Source organism: Python bivittatus, unplaced genomic scaffold (assembly GCF_059951505.1).
Source record: "Python bivittatus isolate LINGU-HERP-01145 unplaced genomic scaffold, Pbiv_v1 ctg000080_np1212, whole genome shotgun sequence".
NCBI lineage: Eukaryota > Metazoa > Chordata > Lepidosauria > Squamata > Pythonidae > Python > Python bivittatus.
In genome coordinates this window covers 55,734,580-55,751,553 of record NW_028277035.1, presented here as the reverse complement: position 1 = coordinate 55,751,553, position 16,974 = coordinate 55,734,580, and positions in this window count along the sequence as shown.

The window sequence follows — 16,974 nt, the reverse complement described above, 5'->3', positions numbered from 1 at the left end:
GCTTTCTAAAATGTCCACTTTGTCTTTAACTTGTTTGACTTCTCTGGTCAATTGTCCTACAGACTCTTCAGTTGTTTTAACTTCTCTCATTTCTTCTTTCATCTTTACAAATCTTTCTTCCATTCTCCTTTCAAATTCTGCCAAATCAAACATTTTTTGCAATGTTTCTGGAGTAATCCCCCCCTTTGGTTGGTTGCTTTAATAATTCTCTCCTTCCTTCACCAGGCTTTGCTGCTTTTCTGGTGGAATCCTTTGGTATCCTAATATTACCCCATGGAAACATGAGAGAGAGAGTGAAAATGGAATGTTGTGACCACTTCTTTCCTGATCTATACCAGGAGGCCCAAAGGAGTTAATTACACAACAATTCCCCAGTCAGAGTTCAGATAATACAGTGGGGCAAAAAAGTATTTAGTCAGCCACCAATTGTGCAAGTTCTCCCACTTAAAAAGATGAGAGAGGCCTGTAATTTTCATCATAGGTATACCTCAACTATGAGAGACAAAATGAGAAAAAAAATCCAGAAAATCACATTGTCTGATTTTTAAAGAATCATAGTATTCCTATGATGAAAATTACAGGCCTCTCTCATCTTTTTAAGTGGGAGAACTTGCACAATTGGTGGCTGACTAAATACTTTTTTGCCCCACTGTATACATAGCCTTGACACCAATTTTTAACCACAGTTAAATTCATGGTTTGAATTTATGTTCATATATGTTAAGCACATTATGTTAAGCCTATTCTGTAATGTGAATCAGGATACTGCACTGATTAGGTTATTTCATGTATTATACTAGTTAACACTTCTATGAGCAGGTGAATGCCAAGTTTCATTTTCCATTTTAAAATTCTGTTTAAAGTTCTCATATTCTATAGTTGGAGACATATAATTTACAATGTACTCATTCTAAATACAAATTACATTTATTTCTGAGTGTGTGTACTATTTGAATATATCTATATTAGTCCCCAAAAGATGAAATGTATATTGTGGTGTTAGCAGATTTTTCATTCTGAAACATGAGCTTCTTTTTATGTATAAAATATATATAAGTTATTCAGTCTTGTTTTAAAACAACAATTTTAGGGAGAGAAAAATGTACATTATGTTAAACTAAACAATACAGCAGACTCTTCTGCTGTCACTGCAGTTCTATTCAGGTGCAGAACTAAATTGGATCCAGTTACAGTCATAGGGAAAGAAACATTTTAATAAATTGCAAAATCTGCTTTTTCAGATGTCTGCATAAAACATTTGGACTTTTGAGTACTTCACTGTTTATCTGAGATGAAAGAGTTATACTGCAGTAAACAAAAGCAACTGAGGACCTATAAATAAAGTTAAAAACTTGTCAAGAATTAATTTTTAAAAACAGAATAAGTTTGGACTATATATTAGTGAGAACAGGAGACTAAAGTCAAGCAGTAGTTTATATTAAATTTTAAAAAAAATATTTAGCTTAAGAGAATTAGATTCTGCACTAGCCACAAGTTAATTTTCAGAAATAAAGTTAACATCCAAAAACAGATAAAAAGCATTATGAACATGCATACTCATGTCAGTAGGCTGTACCTGCCATTGTTACATATAGTATTAAGCAAGTGGTTACATATCCTCTAACTATCTTTGGTTAGCAAGTAAAGAATCATTCCCATCTTATTGGTACACCTTGTTATCTTCAATATAGTGGTATGTTAATATTACCAATCAGACTGAAAAATTCTGTGTATGTAATCTAAAAGTTTAGATGGCAGTAAATTCAGTTACTATCTGCTTAAGAATTATTATGAAGAATACAGGTAGTTCTCGATTTACAACCACAATTGGGACCAAAATTTCCATCACTAAGCAAAGCGGTTGTAAAGCATCCTGGCACTTCCCACTGCCATCATTAAGAGAATTTCACTGGTTGTTAGCTGAGGACCTACCCCAATCCAAGCCATTCCAGGCTTGGTCCCTCCCAGCCTTGAGCTGCAGTAAGGTAAGGGACTGCCTCTAACTCCCCCCACCCATCTCCCCCCCATCTCTGCCCCTTTGGCCACACTGCATCCTGCCTTGTGGGGCGGCAAGCAGCCTCAGAGCCTGCAGCTGCCTAAGGCTCAGGGCCTTCTTGCTCCTCCTTCCCCCTTTGCTTGTTCGCACGGACCGCACCCTCCTTCCCTCCTTTGCTCATTCATACACACCATGCCCTCCTTCCCTCGCTTGCATGCACCAGCACCCTTCTTCCTCGTTCACACAAAGGATGGAAGGAGGGTGCAGTGCATCCATGCAAGCAAGTGAAGGGGGAAGGAGGGTGCTGGTGTGTGCAAGCAAGTGAAGGGGGGAAGGAGGGCACCGTGCATGTGTGTGAGTGAAGGGGGGAGCAGGGTGTGGTGCATGCAAGTGAAGAAAGACTGGGGTGGGTAGGGGACACTTACCCAAGTGACTTGTGACTTCCCCTGCCAGCTTCCTCATTGACTTTGCTTGTGGCAAGCCAGCAGGGAGGGTTACAAATGGCAATCATGTGAACATGGGGTGCTCGGCAATTGGTTATAAGTGTGAATGGGTTGCCAACCACCCAGATCATGATCATGTGACCATGGGGCATTGCAACAGCTGTAACTTTGGGGATCAGTCATAAGTCCATAACTTGAGGTCATAACTTGAGGACTACCTGTAATCTGCAATTTATCTAATTCATTAGCCTTGGGAAACAGCATACAATTTCCTGTAATCATAATAGTTCTTTAATTATCTAGTCCCCACAGAAAGTTAAAGAGCACAATATATTGTCCCTGCATTTCAATTGTAGCATTTCAGTGAAAGCTTCCCTGTTATTCAAAATTGTTAAAAATATTTCAAATGTCCATTAAAATTAAAACACTTGTTAGTGATTAAGTTAGCAATTAATATTTATTCAAGATGGGATAAAGCATAAAAGCTTTCAATTACAGAAGCCTTCCAAATGTGATTTTTCTGTGAAAACGAGAAGACCTTCCTTACCCCATCCATTTAATCAGCTGAATAGTAATTTTCCACCTACTTTTATGCTGCTCTGTATCCCATCTCTTAATCTCATTACTTTCAAATAAATTATTAAATATGCCGGGAAAGGAAATCAGACCAAGCATGGTTTCTCATCGTGGCTGAGCAGTTGTCTACGGGATGCCCAGAAGTGAAATAGTCCTCTGTTGGTTTTACTCTGAGAAAATGCTATCCAGAGGCATACTTTTCCTCATCTGCTTCCTCTACACCAGTGATTCTCAACCTTTTTGAAGCTGCCGCCCCCCTAAGGAGCGGAAAATTTTTCAACACCACCCTTTGTGAAAATCCTGTAATTTAGGGTATGGGGGGGGGGGGTTACTGAATTATAAAAGGCAAAAATTTTAAGTAATTTTTTTCAGTAGACTTACACACCAAATTTGTTCGATTTAACTGGATACTTTTGCCCTGGAAGGTAACTGCATTCCTTTTATTAAAATTAAAATGACTAATGCAAAAAAAATGCTTAAATGCTGTTTTATGTAAATAAGTTTATTTCAAAATGCTGTAAATATGTTTGTTTATTTTTTTGATGCTTTTAAAAAAAATTTTAATTTTTAATTTTATTAATTTTATTAATTTTATTTTTTTTGCAAATGCTTTTTTAATGTTTAAAAATTCTTTATTCTTAATTAGATAATTAAAAAAAACAGCAAAAAATACGCTAAAAGAGTAATATCAATGAAACATGCTTGATTATGTCAGTGGGATGGTTGTGCTTGATGGTTCAGAGCCAGTTTCTGAACGTTCGGTTCAATATTGTTAGAGAGATGAAGGCGCAAGTCCCCTCTTTCCACGATTTGGAGTCGACTTCTCTTTTTTGTAAAATTGTAAAAACAGAAATGAAGTGAACGAAAAGCAACTCAAGAAACACGGGTCAAATCAAACATTCATATTGAAAGGACGCTCAACGCACACACCGTGATTAATCGCGCAGGAAGACAGGTGACGCATGCGCTGCGATTAATCGCGCGGGAAGACAGGTGACGCATATGCTGCGATTAATCACGCGGGAAAACAGCTGACGCATGTGCTGTGCTGGTTGGGATCGGAGAAGAATTGTAGTGTCGAGTTCTTCAAGGTCATCCTACCTAGAATACAAATTCGTCTCACCATTCTTAGAAGTGCGTGAGGGCAGCCTTCGCGTAAGTTCGTTTTATTGCTGGTACAAATGGTGTAAACCGTATAATCGATTTAATAAATTTTTTGGGAGTTTTAAAATTAAGTTTGAATGCCAAAACATGCTCATCGCCCCTCTACCGCCCAAAACATGCCCACTGCCCCCCTACCACCCAAAACAAGTTCACCGCCCCTCAGCATCCTCCAACCGCCCCCATTGAGAACCAGTGCTCTACACCATCCATAATTACATAAACCCTTTTATCCACCTCTATTTCACCTTCACAAAGCTGTAATTATGCCAGATTTCTGCATGCCCCTCATTGTTTTGATTGTTGTTTGGTACTTTTACAGATCAATTACATTTCTTCTGAAATGCAATAAGAACAATTCTGCATAACAATGGATATGTGTACACATAAAGGCATTGTGTTATTCTGGATCCTCTTCTTACATATGAGAGGGTGAGAGGGAAAAAGGAAGGGCACAGCTCAGCCAGGGCAGGATGTCAAAGGAAATCCAGCCTTCTCTATTACTTCATATTAGGGCAGATCAATGTAAATCCAATCTGTTTTATTGCTTGCTTTTCATTTTCTGTTTTTTTTCCCCCCTCCAGGTTTTTATTTACAAATCTAGGAAAAAAGTCACTAGACGGGGCAGGCTGACATTGGTCTTACATCTTAAAGTAAGAGATAGGGTAGTTAATATTACTTCGGAACATAGATGGCCAAAATCCAGAACCAAATCTTGGATTCAGTAAACTGATGAATTGAATTGATAAGTGTTTTCTTATATTTATTTGAATTTTGAGTGATATCGCTCTCCTTTGCCATTCCCCATTCTCACATTATATTGTATGTTGTACACCACTCTAAACATTACACCTAACTCCCTTAATACACTCCTACTTGGAGACATAGAAAAAGATTTGGATCTACCCATTGGGTCAATTTCCATGACCACTCTTGGAGGACCAAGCTTAACAGTACAAGGGCTTAAGCTAGAGCATCTAACGTCCTAAAGAATATATCTTAAATAGGGGAAAGGGTTTTTAGAACTGTACTCTTATTGCCACTCTGAATGCTTCTTAGACAGCATATGTTTTGTTTATAATTAGGTTTACTTCCCGTTCTTGTGTTGTACAACTGAAGGCGACATGCAAAATGGTCCTGCCTCCTGTGTTCCCTGTAGAGTTGCCTGGGCTGAGAGACAGCTGGTTTTTGTGCCTAAGGAAGACCTAGGACTCACAATCTTCTGTTTCTAGTCCAGCTCCTTAACCACTAAACCAATCTGGCTCCATATATTTGTCTGGCTTCCAACTAATTGGTCTATTTTAACCAATTCAATAATGCCAACATTAAATGGATTTAAATTAGCAGTGCCACTAGCAACGCCAGTATACTTTTCCTTGTTAGAAAGAAACTCTTCTCGGGTAACATTGTCACACTGATGCCACGTGTCCTTTATATTTGACTATATACACTGAAACAACTGCAGTTTGGAAAAAGTATTTTACTGCTTTTATTTTATCCTTCTGCATCCCAAGTGGGTATTCTGCATATGAAAATTGTAGTGGGTGAATACTATACAATACAGTGATTCACAGTATTCTATAAAAGGCAATTGTTGGCATCTACTGAAGAGCATGGTGTGATCTCATCTCCGCATGTTACTGGTGTATCATTTGCCTACTTCATCTAGGATGGATGTCTTATATCCAAGGTTTAGTAAAGCATTTGCTTTTATGCTTGCTCCAATATCAGATTTTAAGATGACAACCAGAGCAGAGCTCCTCAATAACATGCATTTCTTATATTATATCCTGCAGCACCTCCACACTGCCATAATTTCCCCTGTCCAGTCTCTCAAAAGCAGTCTGAAGGCCATCCAGACTATGCTTATCTTCACTGCTGCCATCCTTGGAAAACTGAGAACACCACAGCCAGCCAGTTGTTCTTAACAGCTGTCCAATGAGAGATGGCAAGGGAGGGCATTCAATCAGTGTGCCATCCCATCCCTTTTCTTCAGGTTGTCTCATGATTAAAAACGTGAAGGAAAAAAAGAATGGTTGCTATGGGAGGAGATTCAAAGCTGCCAAATTGCTCTCTGTTGCATCTGAAAGACCTCAGTAGAGATGGGGCAGGAACTGAGTCAAGCCCAAGGGGGAAGTTGCTGCTTATGGTAAATCAGACTTCCCATCATGTCTGTAGAGTTACCACAGGAAATTACTGACCACTTTTTCTAAAAAATCATAAAGATATTAATCACCGAATATTATTTTCATATCCAGCTAAGACAATACAGACATAATTTATATTATTACTGTCATTAATCATCTACAAGGAGGCAGCTAGTTACATTGGAAATGTCAGTACTTGTATTCTAGTGCAACAGAGTACTAAGCAGTTTTTAAAAACCCATGATGTAGTAGTACTAAAATACAGTTTCAAATACAACTGAAGAAATATGGTACAATGTTTAGTAATAATTATTTCTTTAAAAAGTGTTTCTGTTTAATATGTAACTAATTATATCTGTTTAATGAGTACAAACTTATTGTTTAATCTGTCAGTGCTTGAGCATCTGTTGAAACTATCTGAAAGTGCTTTTATTTTCAGCAGACACAGTGGGTTTTCATAACAACTGAGAATTCAATTATTGAGTGGTGAAATGATGAATCCAATAGCTTTAGTCTAAGTATGATGGTTGCTAGATTTGCATATTGCACTGTATCACGTTTTGATGGTTTGTTAATTAGAGCAACATTGACAAGGTTCACACATCACAAGCTGTAAACTAGGGCCAGCATTTTATCACTGTTATCATCATTATCGCCACCATCACCATCTTTTCCTCTGAGGACCACAGGGATGTGTGCCCATTGAGATGTACTTGAACTGAAAATTTTCAGTTTGTGTCTAACACACTTATTTTACACATTTTAATTTAAAATTAAAGAAGTGGAAAATTGTACTGATGAGTCTCGGCATCTAAATCTAGATGTGCATTGGGGAACCAGAAACTGGGGGAGGGGGGGGGAGGTATGATAGGGCTGCAGGCTGCCTATCCTCACCATAAATTATGGTTTATAAACCAGAATAGCTACATTTGCCCCAGGTTCAAAGCCAAACTCAAACCAGCCACATTATAACTTATGGGCATATCTCAACCCTGTATCTGGATGCAACCACTAGCATCCCAGGGGTGTGTGTCAAAAAAGGCAAGACAACAGTTGTGACAGTGTGATTAAAACTCCCTTTTTACATGAGACTTATACGCATATAGAAGAGATGGGACTTCAATCATGCTCTATGGTCATCCTGCCTTTTTTAACACCCCCCTCACCCGCCACAAATGCTGATGGATCCAACATGGAGAAAATATGCTTTAACCTTGTAAGGAAACTGTATCTGCACGTGAGCATAAGCCACTTTTCACAACCTAAGCAAAGAACCCAGCTGTTCTGCTCTTTGTTCTATAGGGACACTTCAGTTCATAATTTTGCTTCACTGAAGTATTTTTCTTGAAGAAGACCTACCCTTTGAAGGTCTGCACATAATAGGATCAAATCACAGGACTTTCAGAGAAGAATATTTCCTATCAATGCCATCTAATTTTATCCAAACAAAATTGTGGTCACTTTTTGATTTTTTTAAGAATCAGAGTTTGAAAACTTCTGTCTTTGAATGTCTGCATGCTTCTGGCCTACAAATTTTAATCTATTTGGTTGAACAAATTACAGCCATTTCTGAGTTTCCAACGCTAGTCAGTGGGTGGCATGAAACTTTGGGTCACAGAATATCCAGCTCTAACTTTTGCTCTGAATCAGCCTTTCATTCAATTTGCATCTGTGTACTAAACTCAAGAAATGCCTGAAGTTTATATGGTTATGCATGTATGAGACATTAAGCTGACTTGTTTATGTTATAATGCCTGATGTTAAAATTTCATTTCTTCTTTCCTCTCTGCAATTTTTTTCGTCTGAATTAATTTATTTTGGCAAGTCTATGTAATGAATTCCAGTGGGACCAATTAAATGGCTTAAACAAATAGGAACTTCTTTCATAATATAAGATTCAGATCATTACAGTGATTCAAAAACAAAACTCTGAAAGAACGCAACCTTTATAGCTGACACTTTACATTTCATAGTATTTTCTGTATAATCTATCCCAGGTTATAATGTAGCAAAATGGGCAAAACGTTTGCCTTTTTTAGCCTTTTTTTCTTTTTATATAATGATATTGGGTTTAAGTCTGTGGCCACTGCTTTAAGTTTTGGTTGCTATGGGGAGAGACTTCAGACCGACAGTTTTTAAAAATGGATAGGGAAAAGACAAATGGCAGTACGTTAAGAAGGGAGTAGAGCTCCAAAGTGAGAATCTTGTTGGTAATAAACCTGAAGGCTGTCAAAGGGAAACAAGAAGCATTATGTTGCAAAGCAGACATTGATGTTTTAAGCAGACAGCACCAGAAGACATTAAGAGGAAGAGGGAAATAGTCCTTGAAGCAACTGAATGCCAACCAAGAAGCCAGGAGCAGCAGCATAAGATTACTGTAAACATCAATTTCAGATTGTGAGACATTCGTTGGAATAAAGGTCAAGGCACTCTTATATAAGCATACATTCATTTCATATTTCCAGGTGCAAAGAATTCGTACTCCTCATGAACAACTCCCTTAAGAAATATTTTGCCCATCTTGTCTCTGGAGATGGTGTCGATACCATGGCCATGCGAAAGAATCCATGATATAATATTTCTGTAAAGAAATGGAGGATTTATCTTGACGGCATGACCTCAAAAATTTAATCGTGTGGAGACTACAAAGTTTCTTAACAATGAAGAGAGTTCCACAAATAGAACTTTACAATTTTAAAATGGAATGTAACTGCATCAACCATATTGCCTCGCCTAGGTACTTAATACATATCCTTTTTGTCTTGAAACATGACTATTTACAAGTAAGGGACACTGACACCTAATGTCATGTGGACACCATCTAGGTCATTCCTTATCAAAGGACCAATTTACGTTCTATTTTCTGTTTGAGTAGCGTATTATATAGTCACAGAATAATTTTTTTTGACATACTGGAAAATACTAGCCATAACAGCGCTATTACTTTTAACAGAATCATATAATTAAATCCCAGTGCATTATGCTAGAAATGTGTTGCATCAAATTTCCTTAATGCACAATCTTTGATTATTCAATTTAGTACTGCCACCACATGGTCCTTTGGTGGATTCAATGACTGAGCCATTTCCTGGTTTGCACAAAGAAGCTTCCACAAAATTCTATGAAGGATGAAAGTGAGGGCTACTCATAGATACTGATAGAGAAATCAAATATTTTAAGGTAATTGGGCATAATCAGATCACTCCCTATCAAACAAACAGGAGGCACAAAAAAGAATTAGTGATGATGCAGCATGCCCAGCAACCACAGAATGGTGTTTGACTTTGGGGGGTATGAGATAAAATGAAAAATTAAGGTAAAGGAGAATAGAATACCATGGCCAGATTTTTATACTCATTAGATTTTTATATGAAAGCAATCTGCAGTGTAATATTTGCTGCAAGATATCATCTTCTCATAGTCTGTATCTTATCTTGTAGAACTAACTCTGTTACATTAGTTGCCCATGAATACAGAGAGGGCCAAACAATAAAAACTCTAATATCATAATGATTTATCTGTTCCAGCTCAAACAGGGTAGAATCCAAATACCATGAGCAGCAAGTTCAGAGGTTTTTTAATTAAGTTCCTGGATCTCGGTTTTGTTATAACAATCAAATCTTATCTACCGTTCTTCAACAGATACAAAGACATCTAACAGGAAGCTGGAAATAATTACAAATAATTATTTAAACAGGATATTATCATCAGCCTGAATCAATCCGTTACAGGATGAAGGCTTCTTCATTGAAGGTTATGGACCATAATCTACCATGCTCATCCTGTGTAGCTTGATAGTATATATTTTTTTTAACTTCTCAGTCTAGAATTGAGAGAGGGTGACTGACTTAGTTACCCAGCCAGTTTCTGTGCTAAGGCAGGAACTGGGGTCTCCCTGCTCCTAGTCCAGCATTTTATCTACTATACCACACTGGCTCTGCTAAAGCGGATATATAGTTATTTTAATCTATCCCTGCTGAGATAAACTGAATTACAATTCAAAGTGCAAATACTGCTGCTGCTAATGTGGAAACGCAGCCATCATCACGTGTAATCATAGGCACAGAACTCTGCACATACAGACTTTTTACAGAGACAGAAAACAGCATGAGGAGATGAAAGAGGGATTAATTACCCCTCTCACTCATTTTTATAGAACCAAGCCTTATAACCAACTAAGGGAGAGTTTTCATGAACACCCCTGATGTGCAGATATGCCATGAAAGTAACAATACATTTAGTAATGTATACACTGCAGTTTTACCCACACTGCTTCCAGCAAGATTGTGCATGCATGTGTTGACTTTTTGCTATGCTTCTGCATTCAAACTTCCATGCCAAGTAGATATTCAATTTTCCATTTAAAAAGTATTAAGCAGGCAGACACAAAACGCAAATTAATACACATTACTGCCTCCAAGGGGATACACAGGTATTTGGAACCAAGTAAGTGTAAACATTTCTCCCTGTTATTTCTGAAGTAGTAGTACATTAATTTGACTTCTATACCATAAGCCACAGACAGCACAGAAAGTGTTTTTCAGATCGGCATTGTAATTGCCGTAGCAATCCTTTTTCTCGTAAGTTGTAGCATTCATGAAAGCAAAGAAAAAGGCATTTAAGAATACCTTCACAAACTGATACATACTTTAGACTGAAGAACGTCTTGAAGTAGAAATTAGATCTAACAGCATGGATTGCAGTAGTACTTTGTTGCAGCGCCTGCCCTCTGGAACACCATACCCCCCAAGATACAGCCGGCCCCAGCTCGGCTGGCATTTCAGGAAGCCTTAAAAACCTGGTTGCTTTCCTGGGCATGGCGGTAGAGAGGTTAATTGGGCCCATGAGACAGATGCTGTTGTAGTGATTGTTGTGGTCCTCACTGAATACGTATGTTACTGTTGTTTTTCTATTGAATATTAATTTTATGTTACCCACACACAGAGGATGTTGCAGGATGGGTGGCCACATAAATGGATTGAAATAAATAAATAAATAAATAAATAAATAAATAAATAAATAAATTCAGTGTGACTTATTCCCAGATAAGAGCATAGAGATTTTCAACTACTTTTCCTCTCCTTTCCATAGCTTTAGGAAAAGTTTGAATCTTTTTGTAGACATTGGTGCAGTCCACAGTGACATTCTTTTCATATTATTTATAGCTCCATTCAGAGGATGGAGAAGATAAAATTTCTGTCTCTTCTGCCTATCTCAGAGAATGGAGACATGCAGCAGGCTTGCTGCACAACAACTTTTTATTTAACATACTTTTTCTCTTTTAGGCAGAGATCCTGATCTATTTCTAATAATCAAATTTCTTTAGCTATGTTGGAGCCTTTACAAATACAAGTCTACTTCACATAAGAGTAACGAAAGTACACAAGTGTGTATGGGGAACAAAACAGCTTAAGACACCAGAGAAAGGTTGAGAAATAGATTGTTATATTAAAAAAAAACTTGGCTCAAATTCATTCAAAGTCACAAGTGTAGAATAAATGTGATAGGATGTCCTTCTCTATACTATTTGTCTTTACATCTATCTATCTTTTATAGTTGTTGTTGTTATTTGCAAATAGGAAAGAATCAGTCCATCCTTCCTTCCTTCCTTCGTAGAAGAACCTGATCAGATCATAACAAACCCAGCTTAAATTTTTGGTTGGTCAGTTTAAATGCTGACCAACCAAAAACAAATCTAAGAAACTCTACCAAGAAAATGTAGGCATTTCAAGATGGTGACGGTCAGTCATTGTGCAGCTAAAAATGCCAATGCTGCATTAGGATCCATAAAATGCTCTATCTGGTCGGGGATGGACAGAAAATGGCAGAAAACAAGGGAAAAAAATTAATTTCCTCAAGCCAAGGAAAATTCCTTTCTTGAGAGATCATAGCAGATGGGAGATCAGGGAAGATTTGGATTCTATAGTCTTTGAATTTGAAGAGATCTCACATGCCTTTCTCAAAACCATATCATGAAATGCAACCCTGTGTAATTTGACAATAATTACTCTTAGGAATCCTCAGACTGGTTCTAGCTGTATACATGCCATCAATTTAGGTCTAGGGAGAGCGCCTTTTCTGCTGCAGCACCCGCCCTATGGAACATCCTGCCTCCTGAGGTGCGGTGTGCCCCCTCCCTCACGGCCTTCAGGAAAGGGATCAAATCCTGGCTCTGCCAGAAGGCCTGGGGGCCAGAGGGGGGCCCGCATCTGTGGAGATGGCTGGTGGGGTGATGGGTTGTCCCCCCCCCAGCATCTTACAGGTTTTTTAGGGCTAAAATCATTGAAAGTTTTAGGGCATTTTTAATATATGTTTTTTAATTATTTATAGATTGTATCCATGTCTGGAGAGACCTGTGTTTTTTCTTCTTTATTATTGTGAGCCGCCCAGAGTCACCCGTTGGGGGAGATTGGCGGCATACAAGTCTGAAAATAAATAGATAGATAGATAGATAGATAGATAGATAGATAGATAGATAGATAGAATTTCCAAATCCATCTTCAATGGTAATGAGAGTGGCTTTTGTAAACATTTTCCCAAAAACTTGTGCAAAGTATTTAAACCTTCAATATCTACAGGAAGACCCTGTATTTTTAAGTGTCTGTGAGTCAACTCTCCTTGTAGTTTAATCAGGGCTTTGTCATGGAAATCCATGTCTTTTACTTGCTTTTGAATTATAGACTCTTTAGCCTTCAGCCAGGGTTCATGGCAACAAGCAATTACTGTTTTTAAATTCTCCAGCTCTTGTTGAAATTTCCTGGGTTGTGCCTGTATAGCTTTCATGTCCTCACTTAGTAATTTCATGTTGCAGTTCAAAGTAGTAATACTCTTACCCGATATGACAATGTCTTTACAAATATTAACTCATAATATATCTCAGAATATAATTTACCATGACTGATCTTGGTAGGATTGCACACTGATTGCAATTTATCCATCATAAGAGGAATTAATTTTTTCTTGGAAATACTCTCAGCCCCAGGCTGAATTATGTCAGAAGACACAGGAGGCATTTCATCTTTAATACCAAGAATCTCAGCAGCAGAAACAGTTTCCTCTCGAGGTCTTCCTGTCATGGTTGTCATGGAGGCCACAGACTTCTGAGCTGCCCTGGACTCAATGTGACCAGGTGGCAAATTGAATTCTCTGAGCATCAATAGCCTCAGAGACTCTATAGCCAGCCTGGCAATGGAATCCAGCAGCTCAGGCAGGAGTGATGCTGAGCAGCAGGGAAGACAGTACACCAGCAGTAATCCCAACTATTTCCTAGAGTCCAACTTCAACCAAAGCATCTTACCGCAGGATATCTGAGAGCCTTCAAGGACGTGTAGATAACAACAGCCACTCCCTGCCCCCTCCTGGAGTCTCAGCTGGTACATAACCTGAAACCTAGGTGGTCACAGATCAGACACCTCCTTCTCAGTCCAGCCAGGTTAGTATCCTCATCTATGATAGGATCATAGACAAGGGCAGCTTTATTACAATTGACCTTTGAAAGATCTGCAGTTTGGATCATGGAAGGCATGATCCATATTTTCTCCTTGTTTTTGTCACTCTGATGATAGCAGTAAGGCCACTGTCTTCCACTCTCTTCCTTATCCCCCTGTAGGTAGCAATTGCACCTCCTCTGCCATTCAATACTCTGGCTTGTCTTTTTTTTCAGCATCTTTATTTGGCTCTATGGTGGCCTGAGTTCTAGCATGGTGAAGTATCTTCTTACTCTCTTGTTCTCATTGTCAGTGAGCAGAGTCCTCCTGTAATTTTCTTCTAGAAAAATACCTCCTGTATCAGCTCTTGGTACAGTGCCCCTTTTGTTTGGAGCACTTTTATCAGCTGAAATGTGGACCCTGTCTTCTATTCTACTTATTTTTTCCTTAAACTCTGCAATAAGTTGGCATTTGTCTTATAATAGTAAAAAATAAACAAACTTGCTATTATGAACTATTAGACTGAGCTATACATTGTGCTTGACTGTGGGCTGTTTAACCAGGGTGTGTTGAATAAGCCACAAACTTTTGTGATATAGATTTCCCATTCCATGCTAAGCCAAAAGCCATGATTTACAGATTGGAATTCCTGGGTTCACATAACATTGGGTTAAACCAACAAACCATATTATCTCCTAGCATGTTGTATGAAGCCAATTTTAGAGAAGGGTTAAAAATAAAACAACAAGTATGACATTATGGATTGGATCCAGCTTCTAACCTAACAGTATTTTCATTGGCAATCATTTTTTGTTCATTTCTTCCTCATCTCTCCCTGCACTCCCCTGCTGGAAACCTGTTCAACTCTTCTGGGAGCTATTGCTGGGAGCTACAAGAGGAAAAAGTGAGAAAGAAAATCATCTGTCCCATTTCTGCCATTGGAGCATTCCAAGTAGAACTTTGATGCACCAATGGGATAAAGTATAACACTGAATATATTGTAAGACTATAGTACAGCCATCTTTATCTTGGGATTGACAATTCTAGCCATACAGTTTACATCAAAGTGGTATAATCAAGCAGCTGAAATTGTATTTCCTGCAACAAAAAACTTTATTTATTAATGAAATGTATATAATATTTCTATCATGGAAGATATAAATGATGAAAATTACAGAATATGACATTTTAAAAAAATATGGCAGCAATGAATTTTTCCCATATCATCATATTAGAACTAAAGATCTTCTAATGGAATTAATGGGCATCAGTTCCAAAGGAACAGTTGGGAATAGTTTCAAAGGAAACTATTCTTCACATAATGTCTAATAAACTTATGCCAGTAGTGGTAGCCACTATCTTAGAAAGTTTTTAAAAACCCCACACAATTATACCACTAGAAGATTGGTGGTCTATCAGCTGTTATTATACTTGATAATGTCCAGATCAATACTGTATCCGCTTCCTCAGAAAAATGCCCCATGAAATTAAAATGTGACATTCTGATTTGGGGATGATGTATATATCTATACAAAATGTTTTGGACAAATAAGAATGAGAAAAGCTTCCAACCTTTGATTATGAAAGTCTAGCACCATCCAGGATAGTGTAGAGAGTAAGGAAGATGACCTTAATGGAGATATGCAAAAGCTGTTGCCTGAGGAAAGGAAGCTGAAGCATTTTTTAAAGCCCAGAATGGCCAGATAATGTTCAGAAGCAGCTCAGGCAGACACCTTCCTAATTCACTGAAAAGGAGGAATAGATACAGGCAGTCCCCAGTTTAAGAACAAGTTCTGTTCCCATGGTCTGTCCTTAAGTCAAATTTGTATGTGAGCTGGAACAGTATTATTGTACAATACAGTATAAGTAGTATTGTGTAATGAACTTGAACCAATATGTATTTAACTCAAATTTTGCTACAATAGGCTCCATATTTAACTATGGGTCATCCTTAAATGAGTTGTTCTTAACCCAGGAACAACCTATACAGCATAGTCAGACTTGCAAGGTTCTGTTATTATAGCTAATCTCAATAAAAGTAGTTTTAGCCTGTAATTGATTTCATGGTCTGGTCTACCTAGTGGGGCTGACAGATAGATGATTTGGACTGATCAAACTGAGAATGATTATAGTTTCAAAGTATACAATATTCCTTCAAGGAATCCAAAAGTTGTGCAGGAGAATTCTTAGTTCTCTCCGATTATGTCATCCAATACGCACCATGGTGACAGCTTTTCACTTTTTCTTGTGTACTGCTGGGCAAGCCACACATTTGTTGCATGCTTTCTTTGATACTACTCTCCTAATATAAAGGAAAACTACCATTCTGAATATTTGTAAACAACTGTTTATTCAAGAATTAATCTCTGCATTTTCAGAGAACTAACAGGTCTAGTAAGGTGTACCTATTAGAAGTAATCAGATACAACATTTTAAGCTTTCTTCTATAGCAGGCTTTGGCTAAAATTTCCCTGTTGGTCTAACTGGATAAAGTCAGCTCCCTATAACTCCACTCATAAAGAACTTGCAACTGGCTTTAGGTGTACAGAACCTGAATGTGATATTGATGCCATAAATATGCTTTCTTTCCCTCCTAGTTGGCAAGCTTTTTTAATTCATCTGGTGCAACAAAGTGAATAGACTGTTTAAAGCTCCTGGGAAGAATTGTGATTTCTCTCTCTAAGCACGGTAGGCAGGGCCCAGCAGCAGCAGCCAGAAAAGTAATGGCTATTCTTAGAGAATCTTCAAGCCAATATTTTCAATATTCTCTTTCCCTCCACTTTGCAGAAACTTTAATTTTTAAGAAATAAAATTTATGTTGGCAAAAATAAAATGTCTGTACTCGGGTAATAAATTACATTTTTTTATATACACACACAAACACATACACAAATTATAAATACAATTACTGATATCTTCAGGGAGAAAAAAGGGAGGCAGTCATAGAAGAAAGCTCTTAACATATATCTGCTGTTGAATTCCTTTATAATAACAAAGAAAACCTTAGTACTGAAGAACAAAGGTGTTGTATTTGAATCTGCAGCCATTTTCTTACAAATGGACAAGGTTGTAAAAGGCATAGGAAACTTGCCAAAAAGTAGCATTTTTAAAACAAGGCATCATTTCATCAATATCTATTTGCTACAATTATAAATCATCTTTCAGCTAGGCATAAGAGCTTCCAAGCCATTTTACATTGAGGCAAAATTATAAATAATATATTT